The sequence below is a fragment of the Eriocheir sinensis genome, chromosome 41 (genome assembly GCF_024679095.1).
Source record: "Eriocheir sinensis breed Jianghai 21 chromosome 41, ASM2467909v1, whole genome shotgun sequence".
Classification (NCBI taxonomy): domain Eukaryota; kingdom Metazoa; phylum Arthropoda; class Malacostraca; order Decapoda; family Varunidae; genus Eriocheir; species Eriocheir sinensis.
In genome coordinates this window covers 1765981-1784274 of record NC_066549.1, presented here as the reverse complement: position 1 = coordinate 1784274, position 18294 = coordinate 1765981, and positions in this window count along the sequence as shown.

The window sequence follows — 18294 nt, the reverse complement described above, 5'->3', positions numbered from 1 at the left end:
CAGCTGTACTCGATGTGGTGCCAAGCCTTACCCCCTGGGCCATGATGGGATAAAGACAGGAAAGAAGATGAGGATGTGAACGAGGAGGAGGCAGAGACTGGCAAGTCAGGCTGAAGAGGAACTCCCAAGGAAGGTAAATGCTGCCTTTCTGTCTGTCTGTCTTTTTTAGTTTTTTTTTCTTTACGCTTTCAACTGTACCCTTCTTTCTATCTCCTATTTTTCTTCCTTTATTATTATTACTATTATTATTTCTGTATGTCTGCCTGTCTGTCTATATCAGTTTTTCTATATGCTTTCATCTTTACCTACTATTTTTTCTATCTTCTCTCTGTCTTCCTTTTATATCTCGTTTATTTGCTCCCTCACTCCTATTACTATTATTATTGCTATTACTACTTCTGCATGTCTGCCTTTCTGTCTGCCTATATCTTTATCAGCCCCTTCCTATGCACTCAATCTATCTCTCTTTTTCCCTTCTTTCTTCCTTTCTCTGTTAATTCCTTCCTTCACTCAACTTTACTCATCTTTGTGTTTCCTTTCTTTCTTCATTTGTTCCTTCCTTCCTTCACTCTACTTATCTTTCATTTTTTCCTTCCTTCCTACCCTACCTTTTCCTTTCCTTTCCCATTCCTTTCCCTTCCCTTCTTCCTTCCTTCCTTCCCTGTCTTCCCTTCCCTGTCTTCCCTTCCTTTCTCCCCTCCCTTTCTCCCTCCCTCCTTCCATCCTTCATATCTCCCCTCTCTCCCTTCCCTCGTTAGCCAGCAAGGAGCCGTATAAGCCCATATTTGACACCCTTGGGAGAGGTAGGTACGCCGTGACGGGCATCTGGTAACAGTGTGAGGCGGGGTGAGAGGAAAGGGCTTAGGTAATGTACATAATTGGCGAAGGGTTATGACAGAGAGAGAGAGAGAGAGAGAGAGAGAGAGAGAGAGAGAGAGAGAGAGAGAGAGAGAGAGAGAGAGAGAGAGAGATTCCTTGTTGATGTTTGTTTAACGAGCTCATTTTTCCTTCGTTGTCGCCTTACATTGCTATTCTACTAAACTCACTTGGTATAGAAAGGTAAGAAATAAAACTAAAAAGCGTTCAAAGAGAAATTAAGAAAATAAAAATAACTGCAGACAGAAAGCGAGGATCATATATTAGACAGCAGTTGAATGTTTAAAAATACTCGAACGACCATCAAGAACAAGATAACTTAGGCAGGTCATCTCATATGCAGAACTGATAACAGGTGGACAGCCAGAGTAACAGGGGCGACCCAGGCATTGTATAAGGCAGGGCGGACAGAGGACCGGGTGGAGGGGTGGAATTAGAGCTTTTGCCGGAGCAGGAGGGTGTTGGGAAAGGCCTTTGTCGTGTAGTGGATTAGTGATGGCTGTAGATGGTGATTACTACTGGCACTGAAACACACGTACAGATGATATGAGGTGCAATTAAACTAACGTAATATAAATTGGCATTAGGAAAGATAGATTAACTGTCTAATCGCTTACACACACACACACACACACACACACACTTCACTGCTTCACTCATACGATCGGGAACATGAAGCAATCTCAGACTCGTTAAGTTTTTACAATGGTTTTTTTTTTAAGAGAACTGCCTTTTATATACGTCTAGTTAGTGGAGAGAGGAAACAAGACTCTAAAACAAGTGATAGTTACAACGGGGAGGTATGGAAGGGGGTGAGAGGGGCGATGACGGGAAAGGTTGAGGTATCATTAGTAGTGGTTTGGGAGGGAGGGGGGGGGGAAGAGAAGGGAAGAGGAGCACTATAACGCTCACAGCCAACCATTTCCTCAATTTTACCGGGAAGGGAGTGGAGGCAAGACGCTGGTGTTCTCCCTCTGCTCCGTGGTAAAAGTTCTCCGTCTCCGTTCCCGCCGCAGTACTCGAGGTTAGTTCAGAGCAACGTTGCCAGATTGTCGTACTCTGCCTCCTATGTTTGCTGATATCCGACCCAAAAACTGCCTCTTCGACCCCAATATCTGCCTTCATATACAGTTTTCGTTAAAATGGTTAATTATTGGTGTTTTTTGGCAATAGCTGTGGCTCAGAAACCAGTAAATACGAGGCTCTTGAGTACGATAATCTGGCAACGTGGTTGGGATGCGTAACGATTAATTCCCCCTCCTTTGTTCTGGGTAATTCATCCTCGCTACCCATTACTAGCCATTTACCAGCGTCTCGTCCACTCATCAGTCTCGTTACAGCACTTCATCCTTCGCCAGCAGTTGTTCTAAAATCTAAATCATACCTCCTGATTCGCTGTTCAGTTCTAAAAATCCTTGGTTGCCATTCTTACTGCTTTGGTAATCCATCTGTTATTTTTACGCCTTCTCAAACCTGACCAAGCCAATTGCTTCTTACTCGTTAGATTATCCTGATATATATATTTTTTTTACAGCACAGAGCAACTCAAGGGCAACAACAAGATTTAAAAAAAAAAGCCCACTAACTTTTGCTGTCATATAGCGATAAGTATAGTAGCCAAAAGAGACGTCAATTTCGGATGCGTTACTATTTCTTTTTCCTTTGGGTAGTTAAGACTCTCAAGCGTTTTATTACATTGTTTGTAGGTGAAATTGAGCCATCTCGTCAACGCTTAGGTGGTAGCTCATGATTGTATAGTTTGTGGTGGTGGTGCCCGAGGTCTGGAGGGATTCTGAAGCGCTTCGCTCGGGACAGAAGCGGAGCGAGCCTAAGGAATGAGGACTCTGGTGCTGGCAGGATGATTGGCCGTTACAAGTGTTACGTAGATATTTACTTTATCAGAATAGTGTGGCATAAACATAGCCGCCAAGTCCTGCTGTATCGATGAAATTTTTAAAAAAAGTAGAATGTCTTTGTCCGTCGAATGTTTTGCGTGAATCCGAAACGTATTGTAACCTACCTGTAACCTCACCCAGGCGCCCGAAAACCCCGTCAGCGTCCCCAGGAGACTCACCGCTCCTTGTGGCTGGCGTCCAACGTCTGGATGGGCTACTCACTTTACTTCCGGGTCCTTGGTCCCCTGAGGTGCGACTCCCAGGCGTGTGTGCCACCCTGTGTTCCCTCCGAGAGCGACAGCGTGCGTGAAATCCAGCCTCTGGCCACCAGTGCACTTTACTGTGGAGAAAGCAAACCACTTCGGCGGGCTCAGAGAAACACAATCCGCCGGTTTAACGTGGTTTATTTCCTTTGTCACAGTTCCCACACTGTTCCACCGGGGTCCGGCCACTTGTTGACCGTCGAAACCCTCTAATAAAGTCCACAAACCCAAACACCGCCAATTCCAGGCACTTTCTTCAAGCCTCAAGGGGGTCCGTGCACCGCCACGCTACGAGCCTCAGGTCTCGACCGAGGTTCGAATCCAACTGCCCGCCGGCGTCCCCCAAGGCCCTCGTGCGCGCCCCAATCACAGGCCTTCCCGCTCGGTGACGTCACTTCCTGGCGGGAACCTCAGGCAGCCGTAACATCACCCCCTCCTGTGAAAAGATGGAGCGTCCTCGCTCCCCAAAAAAAGAAAACACACATCCCGCCCAAATAAAGTAAACTCAACTAAACATGTGCTCAGTCACATACAAAGTCATCCATCCAACCGGGGAGACGCCGCTCCCTCCTGGGCCTCCTTACCTCCGGCCCAAGATTACCTCCTGCAGATGCCCCGTCCAGGGGACACACCTCCTCGCCCGCGTCCTCCTCCAACACCATGGGCTCCGGTTCCCTCGAGTCCAGGTCCTCCTCATCCTCCGTCACCAGGGGCTCCTCGACCCCCAGCCCCAGGTCCGCTTCCTCCTCCTCCTCGCTGCCCGCCAGCGAAGCTTCCTCCTCCCAGGAGAAGTCCCCGGGACCGTGGTACCGCCAGAGCCGGTCCGCGTGCACCACCATGGCACGCCTGTGAGGCCCCTGGCGTATGAGGAATGTGACGTCAGAAAGGACCCGTTCCACGTCGTAGGGCCCCTCCCAGGGGCTCTGGAGCTTGGGAGACAACCCTTTCTTCCTCCGAGGTTGTGCAACCACACTTTGTCCCCCTCCTTGAAAGGTGGTGACTTGGCCCGCCGATCGTATCGGTCTTTCATCGTCTCGCCCGACACCTTCAGGTTAGCCCTCACCTGATGGTGTACTTGCTGGAGACGGTCCTGGAGGGCGATAGCGTAGGGGGTGACTGTAGTGGGCATCTCCTCGTCCGGCGGCCTGCCAGTTACCAGATCCACTGGCAGCCGGAACTCTCGTCCACACATCAGCCGCGCGGGCGTGTACCCCGTCACCTCGTGTTCGGCCGAGCGGTAAGCCATCAGTACCAGGGGGATTTTCAAGTCCCAATCCTCTTGTCCCTCCTGGCAATACTTTGCCAACTCCTGACCTAGGGTGCGGTTGTAGCGTTCCACCATGCCATCTGACTGAGGCCGTAGGGGCATTCCATTCCATTCCATTTAAGATTAAAAATGGCGGCCTCCGCCGCCACAGCCACGGGTAACAGCCGGCGAGCAGCGAAGCGAGCAGCCCAGTACAGAAGGGCCACCCGGCTGCTCGCCCGAGGAGTGCTGGCGGTCCACTGCCGTAGGGGCGTGGTACGAGTCTTTTTAATGCCCAGCAAGCTACAGCACTCCCGGAACACGGCCGACTCAAACTCCCTCCCTTGATCGGAGTGCAACTCGTGCGGCACACCAAACCGGGCAAAGAACTCGTCCACCAATACCCCCGCCACTGTGCCCGCCTCATGGTTCGGGAGAGGGAACGCTTCCGGCCACTTAGTAAAATAGTCCATGGCCACGCACACAAAGCGATTCCCCCGAACTGTCTTAGGGGATGGGCCCACAATGTCCACTGCTACCCTCTCCATGGGTGCCCCTACCTGGTACACCTGTAAGGGAGCCACAGTCCTTCTCCCGGGGCCCATCTTGGCACAACACACGTCACAACTCCTGCACCACTCAGTCGCGTCCTTTCGCATGCCTACCCAGTACACACGCTGCTTTAACCTCCCGAGGGTCTTACGCACACCGAAGTGGCCGCTCGCACTACCACCGTGAGCCTCGCGCACCAGTTCCTTTCTCATTTTCCCAGGAACTATTGTTTGCCAGAAGGCCACACCGCCGCCACTTGTCTCCCACCGCCTCTGCAGCACCCCATCACTCAGGCGTAGCACTGCCCACTGTTGCCACAACGCCTTAGCTGCAGGGCTCAACGGTGCAACACTTTCCCAAGGCGGTTTTTCCAGCAGTGTCACTATGGGCCCAATTTCCCCGTCCTCCCGCTGGGCCTGTCCGAGGTCCTCTCCCCAACTAGTGTCACTGGCAACCGCGGCAGCCTTCACGCTCACAGGCTCTCCCTCCCGGCGGCTGCAATGTGCACAGTCACTTTCGCAGGGCCGGCGACTTAAACTGTCCGCATTACCGTGCAGTTTCCCCGGCCGGTACTCAATGTGGTAGTCGTGCTGTTCAAGCTTGCCAATCCACCTGGCCAGCTGACCCTCCGGGTTCCTGAGGTTCTTTAACCACTTCAGCGCAGCATGGTCCGTCCTGACCTTGAACTTGGCCCCGTACAAGTATGTAATGTGTATATTATAACATAATGTGAATGTGTGAATGTATGTCGTATCGCCATGGCCCAGTGGCGCCAGGACGTTACACACAGACGCTACGTTGTGCTTAGGAGGTGCTCCTTGCCGTGGGAACGGTGCTGATTCAGCAAGCATGCTATCCGCTGGCCGCTCCTGTACCAAGAGAAGCCGGCAGATCAGGGCGGGCGGCGGACGAGAGCACAGGACTTCTCGGAGTGTGCGTACGACTTACGACTCGTCCACAAAATACTGTAACTATTCTGTGAATATATTTAAAAATCAATACAACCATTTAATCAACCAGTGAGAGAGAGAGAGTAAATTAAGTGAACTCAAAGTGAACTTAACGGCTCCGCTCGGCCAACACATAACCCACATCACTTAACTAAAAGGCTATTGTGTTGTCTCACGGCTTCTATCAACTGGAGAAAGCAGGCAACGGTACACCGGACCCGACGTGAGATAACAGTTCGCGCCTTAATCAAAAACACAAAAAAACAGCTAACAAAAAGGCTAACAAGTACGGATGGAAGTGATCTAGAGCCTGAATCACTGCCAACAACTCCTTACGTGTGACGCAATAGTTCCTCTCTGGCGCAGAGAACTTCCGGCTGAAGTAGGAGACAACCCATTCTTGCCCATCCTTTTCCTGGGACAGAACTGCTCCCACGCCCTCAGCACTAGCGTCGCAGTCCAGAATGTACACCTTTGTGGGGTCAGGGTACGGTAACACAGGGGCATTAGCAAGGGCCTCCTTCAACTCCTCAAAAGCCCGTTGACAGTCCTCGCTCCAGTGAAAGCAGGCCCCTTTCCGAGTCAAGTGGTGGAGTGGCGCTGCGGTCTGAGCAAACCCCTTCACGAACCGCCGGTAGTACGTGCACAGTCCGATAAACCCACGAACTTCAGTCACACTACACGGCACCGGCCACTCCTTTACTGACTCAACTTTACCCGGGTCTGTTTTCACCCCCTCACTAGTCACTATGTGCCCCAGGAACGGCACTTCCTTCCGGAAAAGACAGCACTTCTTAGGACTCAGTTTCACATTAGCCGCCCTGAGCCCTGGTAGACACACCACAGAGGAGTGTTTCTCTGTGCTCCAGTTAAAGAAAGAGCGAGCAGGAAAGTTCGTGAAGGGGTCGGGGGAAGCCGAGCGCCCCCCCAAAACCGACCCAGGGTAGCAACCCGGGGGGGGGAGGAAATCGAGACTGCAGTGCAGGCTGACAATAGTAGCTTGTATGAATCTGTTGTGGCCGCGTGCAGTCAGCCTGAAATTATGGCGCTTAAAGTCAAGCTGGGTCCGCTACAAGCGTCATTTGCGGTCGACACCGGCGCGGCGGTTAATGTGTTGTCTGAAAGGACATACTTAGCTTTGAAACGCGCGTCGCGGGGAGGCCGCTACCAGCTACGACCCTCGGACCTGAGCCTTTGCGGTGTCACCGCCGACAGGCTTAATATCCTTGGGTTGGTGAGTTTGCCAGTGAGTTTGGGGCGAAACTCCCCTGTCATGCGTTTGGATTTTCACGTGACGTCAAACTTTTCACTGCCGTCTGACGGTCTTCTTGGGTTGTCGTCACTGAGGTCTAACCAACCGCATGGTAATACTTCCAGATAGTAATACAGTAAGGTTTCAAGGGAGGTGTTTCAAGGCCATGGATCAACCTGTGCGCCTCGCTTCTCCCTGGGAAAGAAGAGAAATACCCAGCAAGGGCCGGGAAAGTGTTTCTCCTGAGTCGGTAGTGCATACCGTGCCGACTCTTTCCACGGTGCCGGTGCATGGCGCGGGCACCTCACTTCATGGTCAACCACCAACACCAGCTGACGTTTGCAGGGGATGGAAAAATGTCAATGCGATAGTCGTGGGGAATCACGAAATCCCTCAACGAACCGCAATGCACGTCCCTGTGTCAGTCCCTAACGCCACCGTAGGTTGTGACATCTGCCTAGAGGGGCCTAGTCGTGTCAACACGCTAGCGATAGAGTCCACCCTTAACACGGTGCGCGAGGGAGGTAGGACCGTAGCTTTAGTGGTTAATGCCACTGGCGGTCCAGTGAAACTCAGAAATGGAGTCATTTTGGGTCGCGCTTTAGCGTTCGACGGACAGGTGTTCCCAGACCCTTTAGAGTTAAAGCGGCCTTGTATCGGCGCAGTGGGTCAACCCGCCGCCGGCGACGCATCTTGTCAGGCCTCATCTGTCGATTCTTTAGTCAAAGTGGTCGATTATCCCGAGCTTAAGGGCCCGCTTCTGAAGCTTTTACATCAGTATCGTGATGTCATTGCCCTGCCCGGTGAACCTTTAGGTGCGACTGCTACGACAGAACACAATATTAGGGTTAAACCCGACACCAAACCGGTGTACATTCCTGCGTACAGACTCCCACACAGTCAAAGGCAGGTTGTAGATGAACAGGTTAAAGATATGATGGACCAGGGTGTTATTCAGCATTCCCGATCTCCGTGGAACTCGCCCTTGTTCCTAGTCCCTAAAAAGGACGGGAGTTTCAGGCCTGTCATCGATTTTAGGAAAGTAAATGAGGTGACTGAGGATGATAGGTACCCTCTGCCTGTTTTAGGTGACTTGTTAATGTCCCTGGGGCAAGGGAATACTATTTTCAGTAGTCTTGACCTTTTAAGTGGGTACTGGCAGGTGCCGATGGCAGCTGAATACAGAGAGATTACAGCCTTCAGTACCCCTAGCGGTCATTTTGAATGGTTAAGGATGCCATTCGGCCTCAAAACCGCACCCATTACTTTTCAGAGGATGATCAACACATTGTTCTCAGACATGATAGGCAAAGAAGTCTATGCATATTTAGATGATTTAATCATCTGCAGCAAGGATGGCGCCAGTCACCTAGCTAATCTAGAAGCGGTTCTGCTTCACCTCAGAGGCGCTGGCCTCAAGGCCAAGCTGACTAAATGTGAATTTTTAAAGGCGAAAATCACCTTTTTAGGCCACACTGTTGATGGAGATGGTATCCACACGATGGACGATAAAATATCGGCCATAAAGAATTTTCCGCAACCCCAAACCGTCGAAAACGTTCGGTCTTTCCTTGGGTTGTCCGGCTACTATAGGCCATTCATACAAGGTTTTGCCAAAATTGCTTCGCCTCTAACGCAACTCTTAAAGAAAGAGGTCCCTTTTCATTGGAATGCCCCACAACACAAGAGTTTTACAGACTTGAAGTCAGCGTTAATCAACGCTCCAGCCTTGGCATTCCCGGACTACAACGTCCCTTTTACACTTTTTACAGATGCCTCAGCCCTGGGTCTTGGTGCTGTTTTGATGCAACCGGACGCTCGCGGTAAAAATTGCGCTATTGCGTACGCAAGTCGTACTTTAAACCAGGCTGAGTCGAACTATTCAGAGACCCACCAGGAAACCCTAGCGGTTGTTTGGGCTCTTAAACATTTTAGGGATATTATCCTTGGCTATCCTATCACTGTCTTTACGGACCACGCGCCAGTCACCGAGCTTTTTAAAGGTAGAAACCTCACCGGTCGCCTCGCACGGTGGTACCTGACTATCCAGGAGTTTGGGCCAACCTTTAAGTATTTACCTGGCCGCGCGAATGTCGTCGCGGATTCACTGTCTAGGAACGTACCTGATGGCTCAGTGGCAGAAGCGCCTACTGAAATTCAAAATTTCAGTCTAAAGGATTAAGCAGCAGCCCAGCGTCGCCATGACGTTTGGGGTAAGGTAATATACGCTCTGGAGTCGGGTAACGAAACAAGTCTCCCGCCACTACCTGTGTCTGTTTCACAATTCTTCTTGTCATAGGACGGTGTCCTGTGCCGCTACTGGCCCCGCAAAAAGGAGTCTGTCGCACAGTTTGTGATACCGGTGTTATGTACCGGCGGTGCTGAACTTAGTTCATGACGTGGTCATTGTTGGTCACCCGGGGAGGGAGCGCACACTAACAGCGGCCCGAGCGGTCTATTTTTGGCCAACTATGCGTGTAGATATTGATGCGTATGTGGCTAAGTTTGTCAAGTGTGCCCAACGTAAAGGGACGGTGCCTAGGCCTGCGCCGATCCTAGAATGCCCGCCCCCTGCCCGGCCTTGGGATGTAGTTTCTATTGACTTGCTACAGCTTCCCGCCAGCCACCAGGGCTCTAGGTACCTCTTAGTTTGTGTAGATCACTTGTCTCGGTACGTTGTTTTAGCCCCAGTGCAAGATAAATCTGCTAAGTCCATTGCTCATGCCCTGATAACTCATCTCATTTGTCCGTATTCCACACCTAGAGTGTTGTTAAGTGATAATGGAACCGAGTTTCGAAATCAACTTTTAGCAGAAATATGCAAACAGTTTGCCATTACACAATCTTTTACAGTCAGTTATCACCCAGCCAGCAACGGCCTTGTTGAGCGCGCGAATAGGAAGATTTTAGATGTCTTGCGCCCGGTCGTTAGCGGACTTCAGCATACATGGGAGGACTGGCTAGCATATGTTGCAGCAAGCATAAACAGCAGTGTTTGTGAGTCAACGGGACAATCTCCCCACTACATAATTTTTGGGGTTGAGAAGAGACTCCCGTATGACCTGCTTGGTAGTTCTCATTCACCTGTATATAATGTAGATGATTATTCTAAGATTCAACTCAAGGTTTTCACAGACATTCATAGAGAAGTCAGAAAGAGACTACAGGCTACATCTGAGGCTATGTGCTTGCAGCAACACAAGCGTTCCGCCCCTGTTTCCTTGAAAGTGGGTGACTTTGTTATGATTCGAGTCCCAGAGAGACATTCGAAGTTGTCCCCTAAATTCGTGGGCCCACGCCAGATAGTTAGGCAACTAGGTGGTCACAAATTTGAGCTTTATGATCTCATTTTTAATTCATACGAAATTGTGCATAGTGATCGCCTCAAAAAGACAGACGCCCAGCCTGAGGTCATCGATTCGACTTTAGTTGAACCAGCGAGAACCGCCTGTTTGCCTCAGCCTGACGATGCTTTGTCTATCTTTCCAACACACGACTATAACCTGCCTCCTCGCCAATAAGGGTTTTCTGCTTGGTTCCAGGAAATGTTGTCCCTCACCTTCTACTTCCTTCTGCGCTCCGTTCTGGCTGCAGACCCTGCGCACCTCAAGCCGGGGGCCCTCTCTGCTCATTTGGGCCGGGTTTCTCTGGTCGAGGATGTCCTGTGGGTCCAGTACCCGTTTACTGCTCTGGTGGAAATACCAGGCACACTGAGGACAATAACGGAACAAGTGACTGGGGTTGTGTTGCAGATGGATAGCAATGCTCCTGAAGACGGTCTCCTGCGTCTGATGCATGACCGCATAAAGTACTTGAATGATACTCTAACCCTGGCTTTGGAGAACTACGCAGCTCTTTCCTTTCCTAACCGTACTAAACGGGGCTTGATCGATGGGATTGGGCAACTTTCCCGCATGTTGTTTGGAACCGCAATGGATGAGGATGTGGAGGAACTGCGGGATAGGTATAACCACTTGGCTTCACTTGCTGCTACTCAACACAAAACCATTAGGATGAATTCCTTACACATTTCCAGACTTGAGCATGCAGTACAGGATATTGCTTCTTATTATCGAACCTTAGGCTCTTCCATTAATGAGTTCTGGACCGGCATGGCTAATATATACCAAATGGAACTTGTTCTACAAACCTTGCCTGCCTTGGAGAGAGCAGTCAACTCTGTCCTCCATACTAATGCTCTGGTGATACAGAATGTAGTGGATGCAGATTGTGGTAGGGTTACCTCTTCTCTTTTTCCTGTCAGGGATTTGCAAAAGGCTTTGAAAATAGGAGTAGAGGACCACCAACTAACACCTTTGTTTGACATGCATGCCATACACCACTACTATCCCTTGCTGGAGTCATTCCTGACGTCGGAAGCTATAGTGATTCACGTTCCCTTCAGGTCAAAGGATGTGTTTGAGGTTTATCAGCTGGAACCTTTCCCTTTCTCAGTCAATAACTCGGTGATGGTGCTTGACTTACCTGCCACAGTGGTCTTAATTCGTAATGATCTATCGCTTTATGCAACGGGCCAGACGTCAGACCTAGGGTCCTGCAAAACAGAGTATCACAATCTCTATTTTTGCTCAGCGTCACTCTTTGCATTCCTCCCGTTGACAGGTGGTATCTGCGAGGTGGTGCTGACCCAGTCGGATGCTTCTAAAGCTCTAGAGACTTGCCCCTATCGTCACGTCGTCCCTAAATCGCTTTTCCACAGGAGGTTCTCCGGATTTCACTACTTCTTTTTCACACTACCAGTGTTTGTGACAGTGGTCTGTCCTGAAGGTTCAACTTATAGAGAGATTGCAGGTCAGGTCACCTGGCGGTACGGGTGGCCTGTTCCCTACGTTCTGTCAATTTGACGACCTTTCCGGAGAAGCTACATCATGGATTTGCGGCCACAAATGCCATCCCAATCTATCCTATTGACAGTTTAGTGAATCTCACCTTTTCTAGGATGAAGTATGTAACAAATAGCCTTTCCGAGCTAACTTTTCAAATTTCTCGGAATTGGAGGCAGCTGTCCATGACTCGCTACCGGTTTACCTTGCCCCATATGTACATTACCCATCACTGATCTTGCCGGTGGTTCTTTTTATCATCATTGTCATCCCCCTGTTCTGCCTTGTTAAGCGGGCTCTGACTTTGTACAACCATCTTCAGGCAAGAGTTGCCCCACCGCGCTGAGTTCGTACGTATTGTGACTCGAAGATTCAGTTTGTATCAAATCTTCTTCAAGGATTTTTTTTTTCTTATTACTATTCCAAATAGCTCCGTTACCATGTATCCTAATGACAATTTAGTCAATTTGTTTTTCTAGGATGTATTTTGTAAATAACTATTCGAGCTATTGTTTGGTTTTCTCGGAATAGTGCTGAGCTTCCACGTCCACGACTCTAGCCCTGTTTACCTCGCCCTGTATGTACTTTGCCCATTTATTGTTACTTCCATGATTATTTTTCTTGTCATTGGCATTTCCCGATGTTGTATCGTTAGGCGGGCTCTGACTTGCATATATTTTTTTTTTACATGCAACCATAATAGGCCCTCGTTTAACTAGTACACATTGTGCGACTGTAACATGGGTAGGTACACTGATTTTAAGGGTCGGGTGAGCCGCGAGGTTGCGACTTTTTCCGTGACCGAGCGATGTAATGTGTATATTATAACATAATGTGAATGTGTGAATGTATGTCGTATCGCCATGGCCCAGTGGCGCCAGGACGTTACACACAGACGCTACGTTGTGCTTAGGAGGTGCTCCTTGCCGTGGGAACGGTGCTGATTCAGCAAGCATGCTATCCGCTGGCCGCTCCTGTACCAAGAGAAGCCGGCAGATCAGGGCGGGCGGCAGACGAGAGCACAGGACTTCTCGGAGTGTGCGTACGACTTACGACTCGTCCACAAAATACTGTAACTATTCTGTGAATATATTTAAAAAGCAATACAACCATTTAATCAACCAGTGAGAGAGTAAATTAAGTGAACTCAAAGTGAACTTAACGGCTCCGCTCGGCCAACACATAACCCACATCACTTAACTAAAAGGGTATTGTGTTGTCTCACGGCTTCTATCAACTGGAGAAAGCAGGCAACGGTACACCGGACCCGACGTGAGATAACAGTTCGCGCCTTAATCAAAAACACAAAAAAACAGCTAACAAAAAGGCTAACAAGTACGGATGGAAGTGATCTAGAGCCTGAATCACTGCCAACAACTTCTTACGTGTGACGCAATAGTTCCTCTCTGGCGCAGAGAACTTCCGGCTGAAGTAGGAGACAACCCATTCCTGCCCATCCTTTTCCTGGGACAGAACTGCTCCCACGCCCTCAGCACTAGCGTCGCAGTCCAGAATGTACACCTTTGTGGGGTCAGGGTACGGTAACACAGGGGCATTAGCAAGGGCCTCCTTCAATTCCTCAAAAGCCCGTTGACAGTCCTCGCTCCAGTGAAAGCAGGCCCCTTTCCGAGTCAAGTGGTGGAGTGGCGCTGCGGTCTGAGCAAACCCCTTCACGAACCGCCGGTAGTACGTGCACAGTCCGATAAACCCACGAACTTCAGTCACACTACACGGCACCGGCCACTCCTTTACTGACTCAACTTTACCCGGGTCTGTTTTCACCCCCTCACTAGTCACTATGTGCCCCAGGAACGGCACTTCCTTCCGGAAAAGACAGCACTTCTTAGGACTCAGTTTCACATTAGCCGCCCTGAGCCTGTCCAGCACTGTTTTTAACCTTTCCAGAGCCAGCTTGAACGAGTCCCCGTACACTAGTACATCGTCCAAGTACACCAGGGCGCTTTTCCAGAGCAACCCTTCCAGCACACGCTCCATCAAACGCTCAAACGTTGCCGGGGCATTCACTAGTCCGAAACTCATTACCTTGAACTGGTACAGTCCTTGCCCAGACGAGAAGGCCGTCTTTTCTCTGTCCTCCTCCGCTACCTCAACCTGGTAGTAGCCGGACTTCAGATCCAAGGTCGAGAACCACTGTGCCCCCGTGAGCGCATCCAGCGTGTCATCCACCCTCGGGAGAGGGTAAGAGTCCTTTGTCGTCACCGCGTTAAGGCCCCGATAGTCCACGCAACACCTGGTGGACCCATCCTTCTTCTTAACGAGGACGAAAGCGGCACTCCATGGGCTGCACGACTTTTCAATAACCCCTTGTGCGAGCAGCTCCTCCACGGCTTTTTCCACCTCCATCCGTCGTGCAGGCGCAATCCTCCGGGGCGGCAACTTGACAGGGCGACTGTCTCCTGTGTGGATGTGGTGTTTTACCAGACTGGTCCGGCCCAGGTCATGGTCTCCCTTCGAGAACACATCCGCATACTGAGTCAGCACTTTTCCCACCTCGTCCACCTGTTCTCCGGACAGGCATACCGAGCTCCTCTGCAATAGATCCTGCAGATGAGGTGGAACCCCAGTGCTACTCTCCTGCGTGCCCTCGACCAGACCTACCGGGTCCATAGTCGTCTGTACACCTTCACACCCGTCCGGAACTAGACTCTCCTTCTCCTTCCCAAGTCGGCAGCGGTGGCTGGCTTCGGGGGGTGACGCAGCATGGGCTCGGTGAGTCTCGACAGAGACAGCACACTCCACTGCGCCTCCGCCGCCTTCCCTTAACGGCACCACGTTGCCTCCGACCGCCATGGTCATATCCCCGAAATCCAGCACCGCCCTGCTCCGCTGGAGAAAGTCTAGTCCCAGCAAGTTCTCCCCGACGTCAGCCACGAAGACAGGAAGACACTCCTCCGTGCCGCCCACAGTTACCCTGGCATCCACTGGCCCCCTGAGCTGTGTGCAGTGTCCCGTAATCCCACACAGCTGCTGCCTGGCCACCGGGGGCTGTCCGGCTGCCAGCATGCCGTCCTGCACGAACGTGCGCTCGGCGCCCGAGTCCACCGTCAGGTAGCAAGAATTCCCATCCACTTGCCCACCCACCTGAACGGTCCGGGCGCCCTCAGCGCGGCAACTTAGGCGGATTGGGGCTTCTTCTCCTCCGACTGGCGCTTGCCCCCCTCCGCCAGCCCGTCCCGGTTTCCCGCGGCCTCCTTACAGTCTGTGGCGGGGACCAGGGTACACTCTGAAGTCCGGTGACCCTTGCCACAGTTGTAACAGCAGGGCTTGTACTGAGTCGGCCCCGCTCCCGTGCCGCCAGCCTTACTGCTGCTCTTGCTCCCCGGGCAGTACTTCTTGGAGTGTCCCTGCTGCCCGCACGAGAAACAGTTCCCCTTGAACTCACCTGGGGGTGGTGAAGGACTGGAGGACGACTTCCCCACGCTCCCCTTCTTCGCCTTCACCTTGTAAGGGCTATGGTTCCCGCTGGGTTTCTCCCTTGTTGTCCTGAGAAACGACTCCAGCTCCAAGCCCCTGGCCAAAGCCTCCTGAAGGTCCTTGGGGTGTGCCTGCTGCACATAAATCCTTAGTTGTTGATTATCGATAGCGTCAACAAACTGATCCCGCAGGAGGATGGTGATCAGCTCCTCACCTGCCCCTGGGTACGCACGGCGCACCAGCACCTCCAAGTCTTGCGCCAAGCGTGTCAGGGTTTCCCCCGGGCCCCTTGTCCGAGCCCGAAACCTGGTCCTGAACACCTCAGACTGGTGCTGATGCCCGTACCTCCGCTCCAGAGCAGCTGTCACCTCGCTGTAGGAGCTCCGTTGGGCGGCCGGCAGCTGGTTCAGAACCTCGAGCGCCGCTCCCTTGAGCGCGCACACCAGCTGCAGGGCCATTTCCTCCCGACTCCACTGACGGGCGCTCGCCAGGAGTTCGAATTGTGTCTTATATGCCTCCCAAGAGACACTCCCATCGAACTCCTGTGGCCGGCGCCTCGTCCCGTCCCGGAGCCGCCGTGTCGTGGAGCTGGTGCACGAGTGGCCGGACTTTACCGAGCCTGGCGGGGAAGGAGGACTCTGGAGGAGGCGATAACATGTTAGCCGGAGTGCCCAGAGGTTGAAATACGGGTGCCGCGGGCGAGTCTTGCCGGAACCAGGGGACGAAACCTGCTCCCGTCATCACTAATGTCACTTCCCCCTCATCCCCACTGCGCTGCTCGTGTACCCTGAGCGGCATGTTTCCCTGAGGGGCGACAAAGCCTTGGCTAGCACCCATAGCCTCGTCAACATACTTCCTTAACTCACTGGCAACCCCTTCCACTTCAGCCTTAACCTCGGCCTTAGTAAACACCTCCTCAAGCACCTCTTCCTTCACCTCCTTTTTTACGCGGTTACACTCCTCCGCTAGGTGTGCCCTGAGCTCTTTAAATACCCGCTCGGCACTCCCCGCCACCTCTTCCCGTACACTTGCCAGGCTTTCAGTCACTTCCTTCCTCATGCCCGTCACAGCTTCCACCTGGGCACTGAGGGCGGCTAGCAGGTCCTCCAGGGTAACTTCCTTCCCTGCCATGACTTAGAACACACCACACACAGTCCGTAACAGTCCTAAGCCCGCCCGCTGGGAGGTAAACAACAGCTTATCCTCTTCCCGCTTTTCCGGTCAGCTGACTCTCCCACGCGGCGTCCACGCAGCAAGACCGGACAAGAAAATGGCGACGCGTGCACACAGGGCGTAACCCTCCCACACGCTGCCCGTCGCTCTCACACTGTCCCAACACTCCCCGTAGCACCACACGCAACTCCAGCGGCACCCTCAGACAGACCAACAATAACCCCACACCTGTCACCACTGTAACCTACCTGTAACCTCACCCAGGCGCCCGAAAACCCCGTCAGCGTCCTCAGGAGACTCACCGCTCCTTGTGGCTGGCGTCCAACGTCTGGATGGGCTACTCACTTTACTTCCGGGTCCTTGGTCCCCTGAGGTGCGACTCCCAGGCGTGTGTGCCACCCTGTGTTCCCTCCGAGAGCGACAGCGTGCGTGAAATCCAGCCTCTGGCCACCAGTGCACTTTACTGTGGAGAAAGCAAACCCCTTCCACTTCGGCGGGCTCAGAGAAACACAATCCGCCGGTTTATTAATTAACGTGGTTTATTTCCTTTGTCACAGTTCCCACACTGTTCCGGCCACTTGTTGACCGTCGAAACCCTCTAATAAAGTCCACAAACCCAAACACCGCCAAATCCAGGCACTTTCTTCAAGCCTCAAGGGGGTCCGTGCACCGCCACGCTACGAGCCTCAGGTCTCGACCGAGGTTCGAATCCAACTGCCTGCCGGCGTCCCCCAAGGCCCTTGTGCGCGCCCCAATCACAGGCCTTCCCGCTCGGTGACGTCACTTCCTGGCGGGAACCTCAGGTAGCCGTAACAGTATTCAACTGCGCCGTCTCGTTTGTCTTGTGAATTCTCTGTTTTCTGAGGCTTTGATGCGCTGTACTTTGGGTCACACACACTGCCAAGGAGACTGTCTTGCACACGGCGATGGTGAGGAATGTTAAGAAGGAAGGAAGGAAGGAAGGGAGGGATGTTAAGAAGGAAGGAAGGGAGGTATGTTAAGAAGGAAGGAAGGAAGGGATGTTAAGAAGGACGGAAGGAAGGAAGGGATGTTTAGAAGGAAGGAAGGAAGGGATGTTAGGAAAGAAGGAAGGGAGGGAGGGAGAAGGGGAATGGCGACTCAAGGACGGTATACTAACGAGACACCGAGCATGCCTGCCCCCCTCACGCAGGCTTAGCAGGATAAATTAACGGTGGCTATTACTTACGGTTTAGATAAGCTTGACTCATCAGTGAAGGGAGGGGGTGAGAGGTTGGCCCAGTCCCGAAACAATGCTGCATACGATGTGAGGACAGCAGGGGGAATATAATGTCACGTAGGGGTGTCTATAAAGTGTCTATGCATCTCCGGCTTAAACGTTTAGTTCCTTCATCCCACATCCTCCCGCCCAAATGAGAGTTGAAAGTAACAAAATTGAGTGTGCTGAAAGGGAGTGCCAGAACAGGGAGAGATGGAGACACTTCAGGGTGACGGAGATGTATATAAGTAGACAATAATACAATGGACATTTTTCAGAGGGTTGTTGATGGGCTTGTCCTGGTGTCTGGCCCACGGAGCTCCATCACGGTAGAGGCTGCGGCACTCCTCTCTCCGGGCAGGTCGTTTCATCTATGCCTCGACCCTCCCAGCTTCCTCTCCTCGAAGGTATACGAATTTGCTTAAGCTTTTCAATCTGTTTATAAGTAGCAATCCTCTTACTCCCACTTGATTCACTTTAGCTGTTATGCGTGGTTTGTCAACTTTTTTTTTTTTTCCCTTTCCAGTCTTCTCCAATCTACAGTCTCCTAAAGCTCTTGGTCAGGTGAATA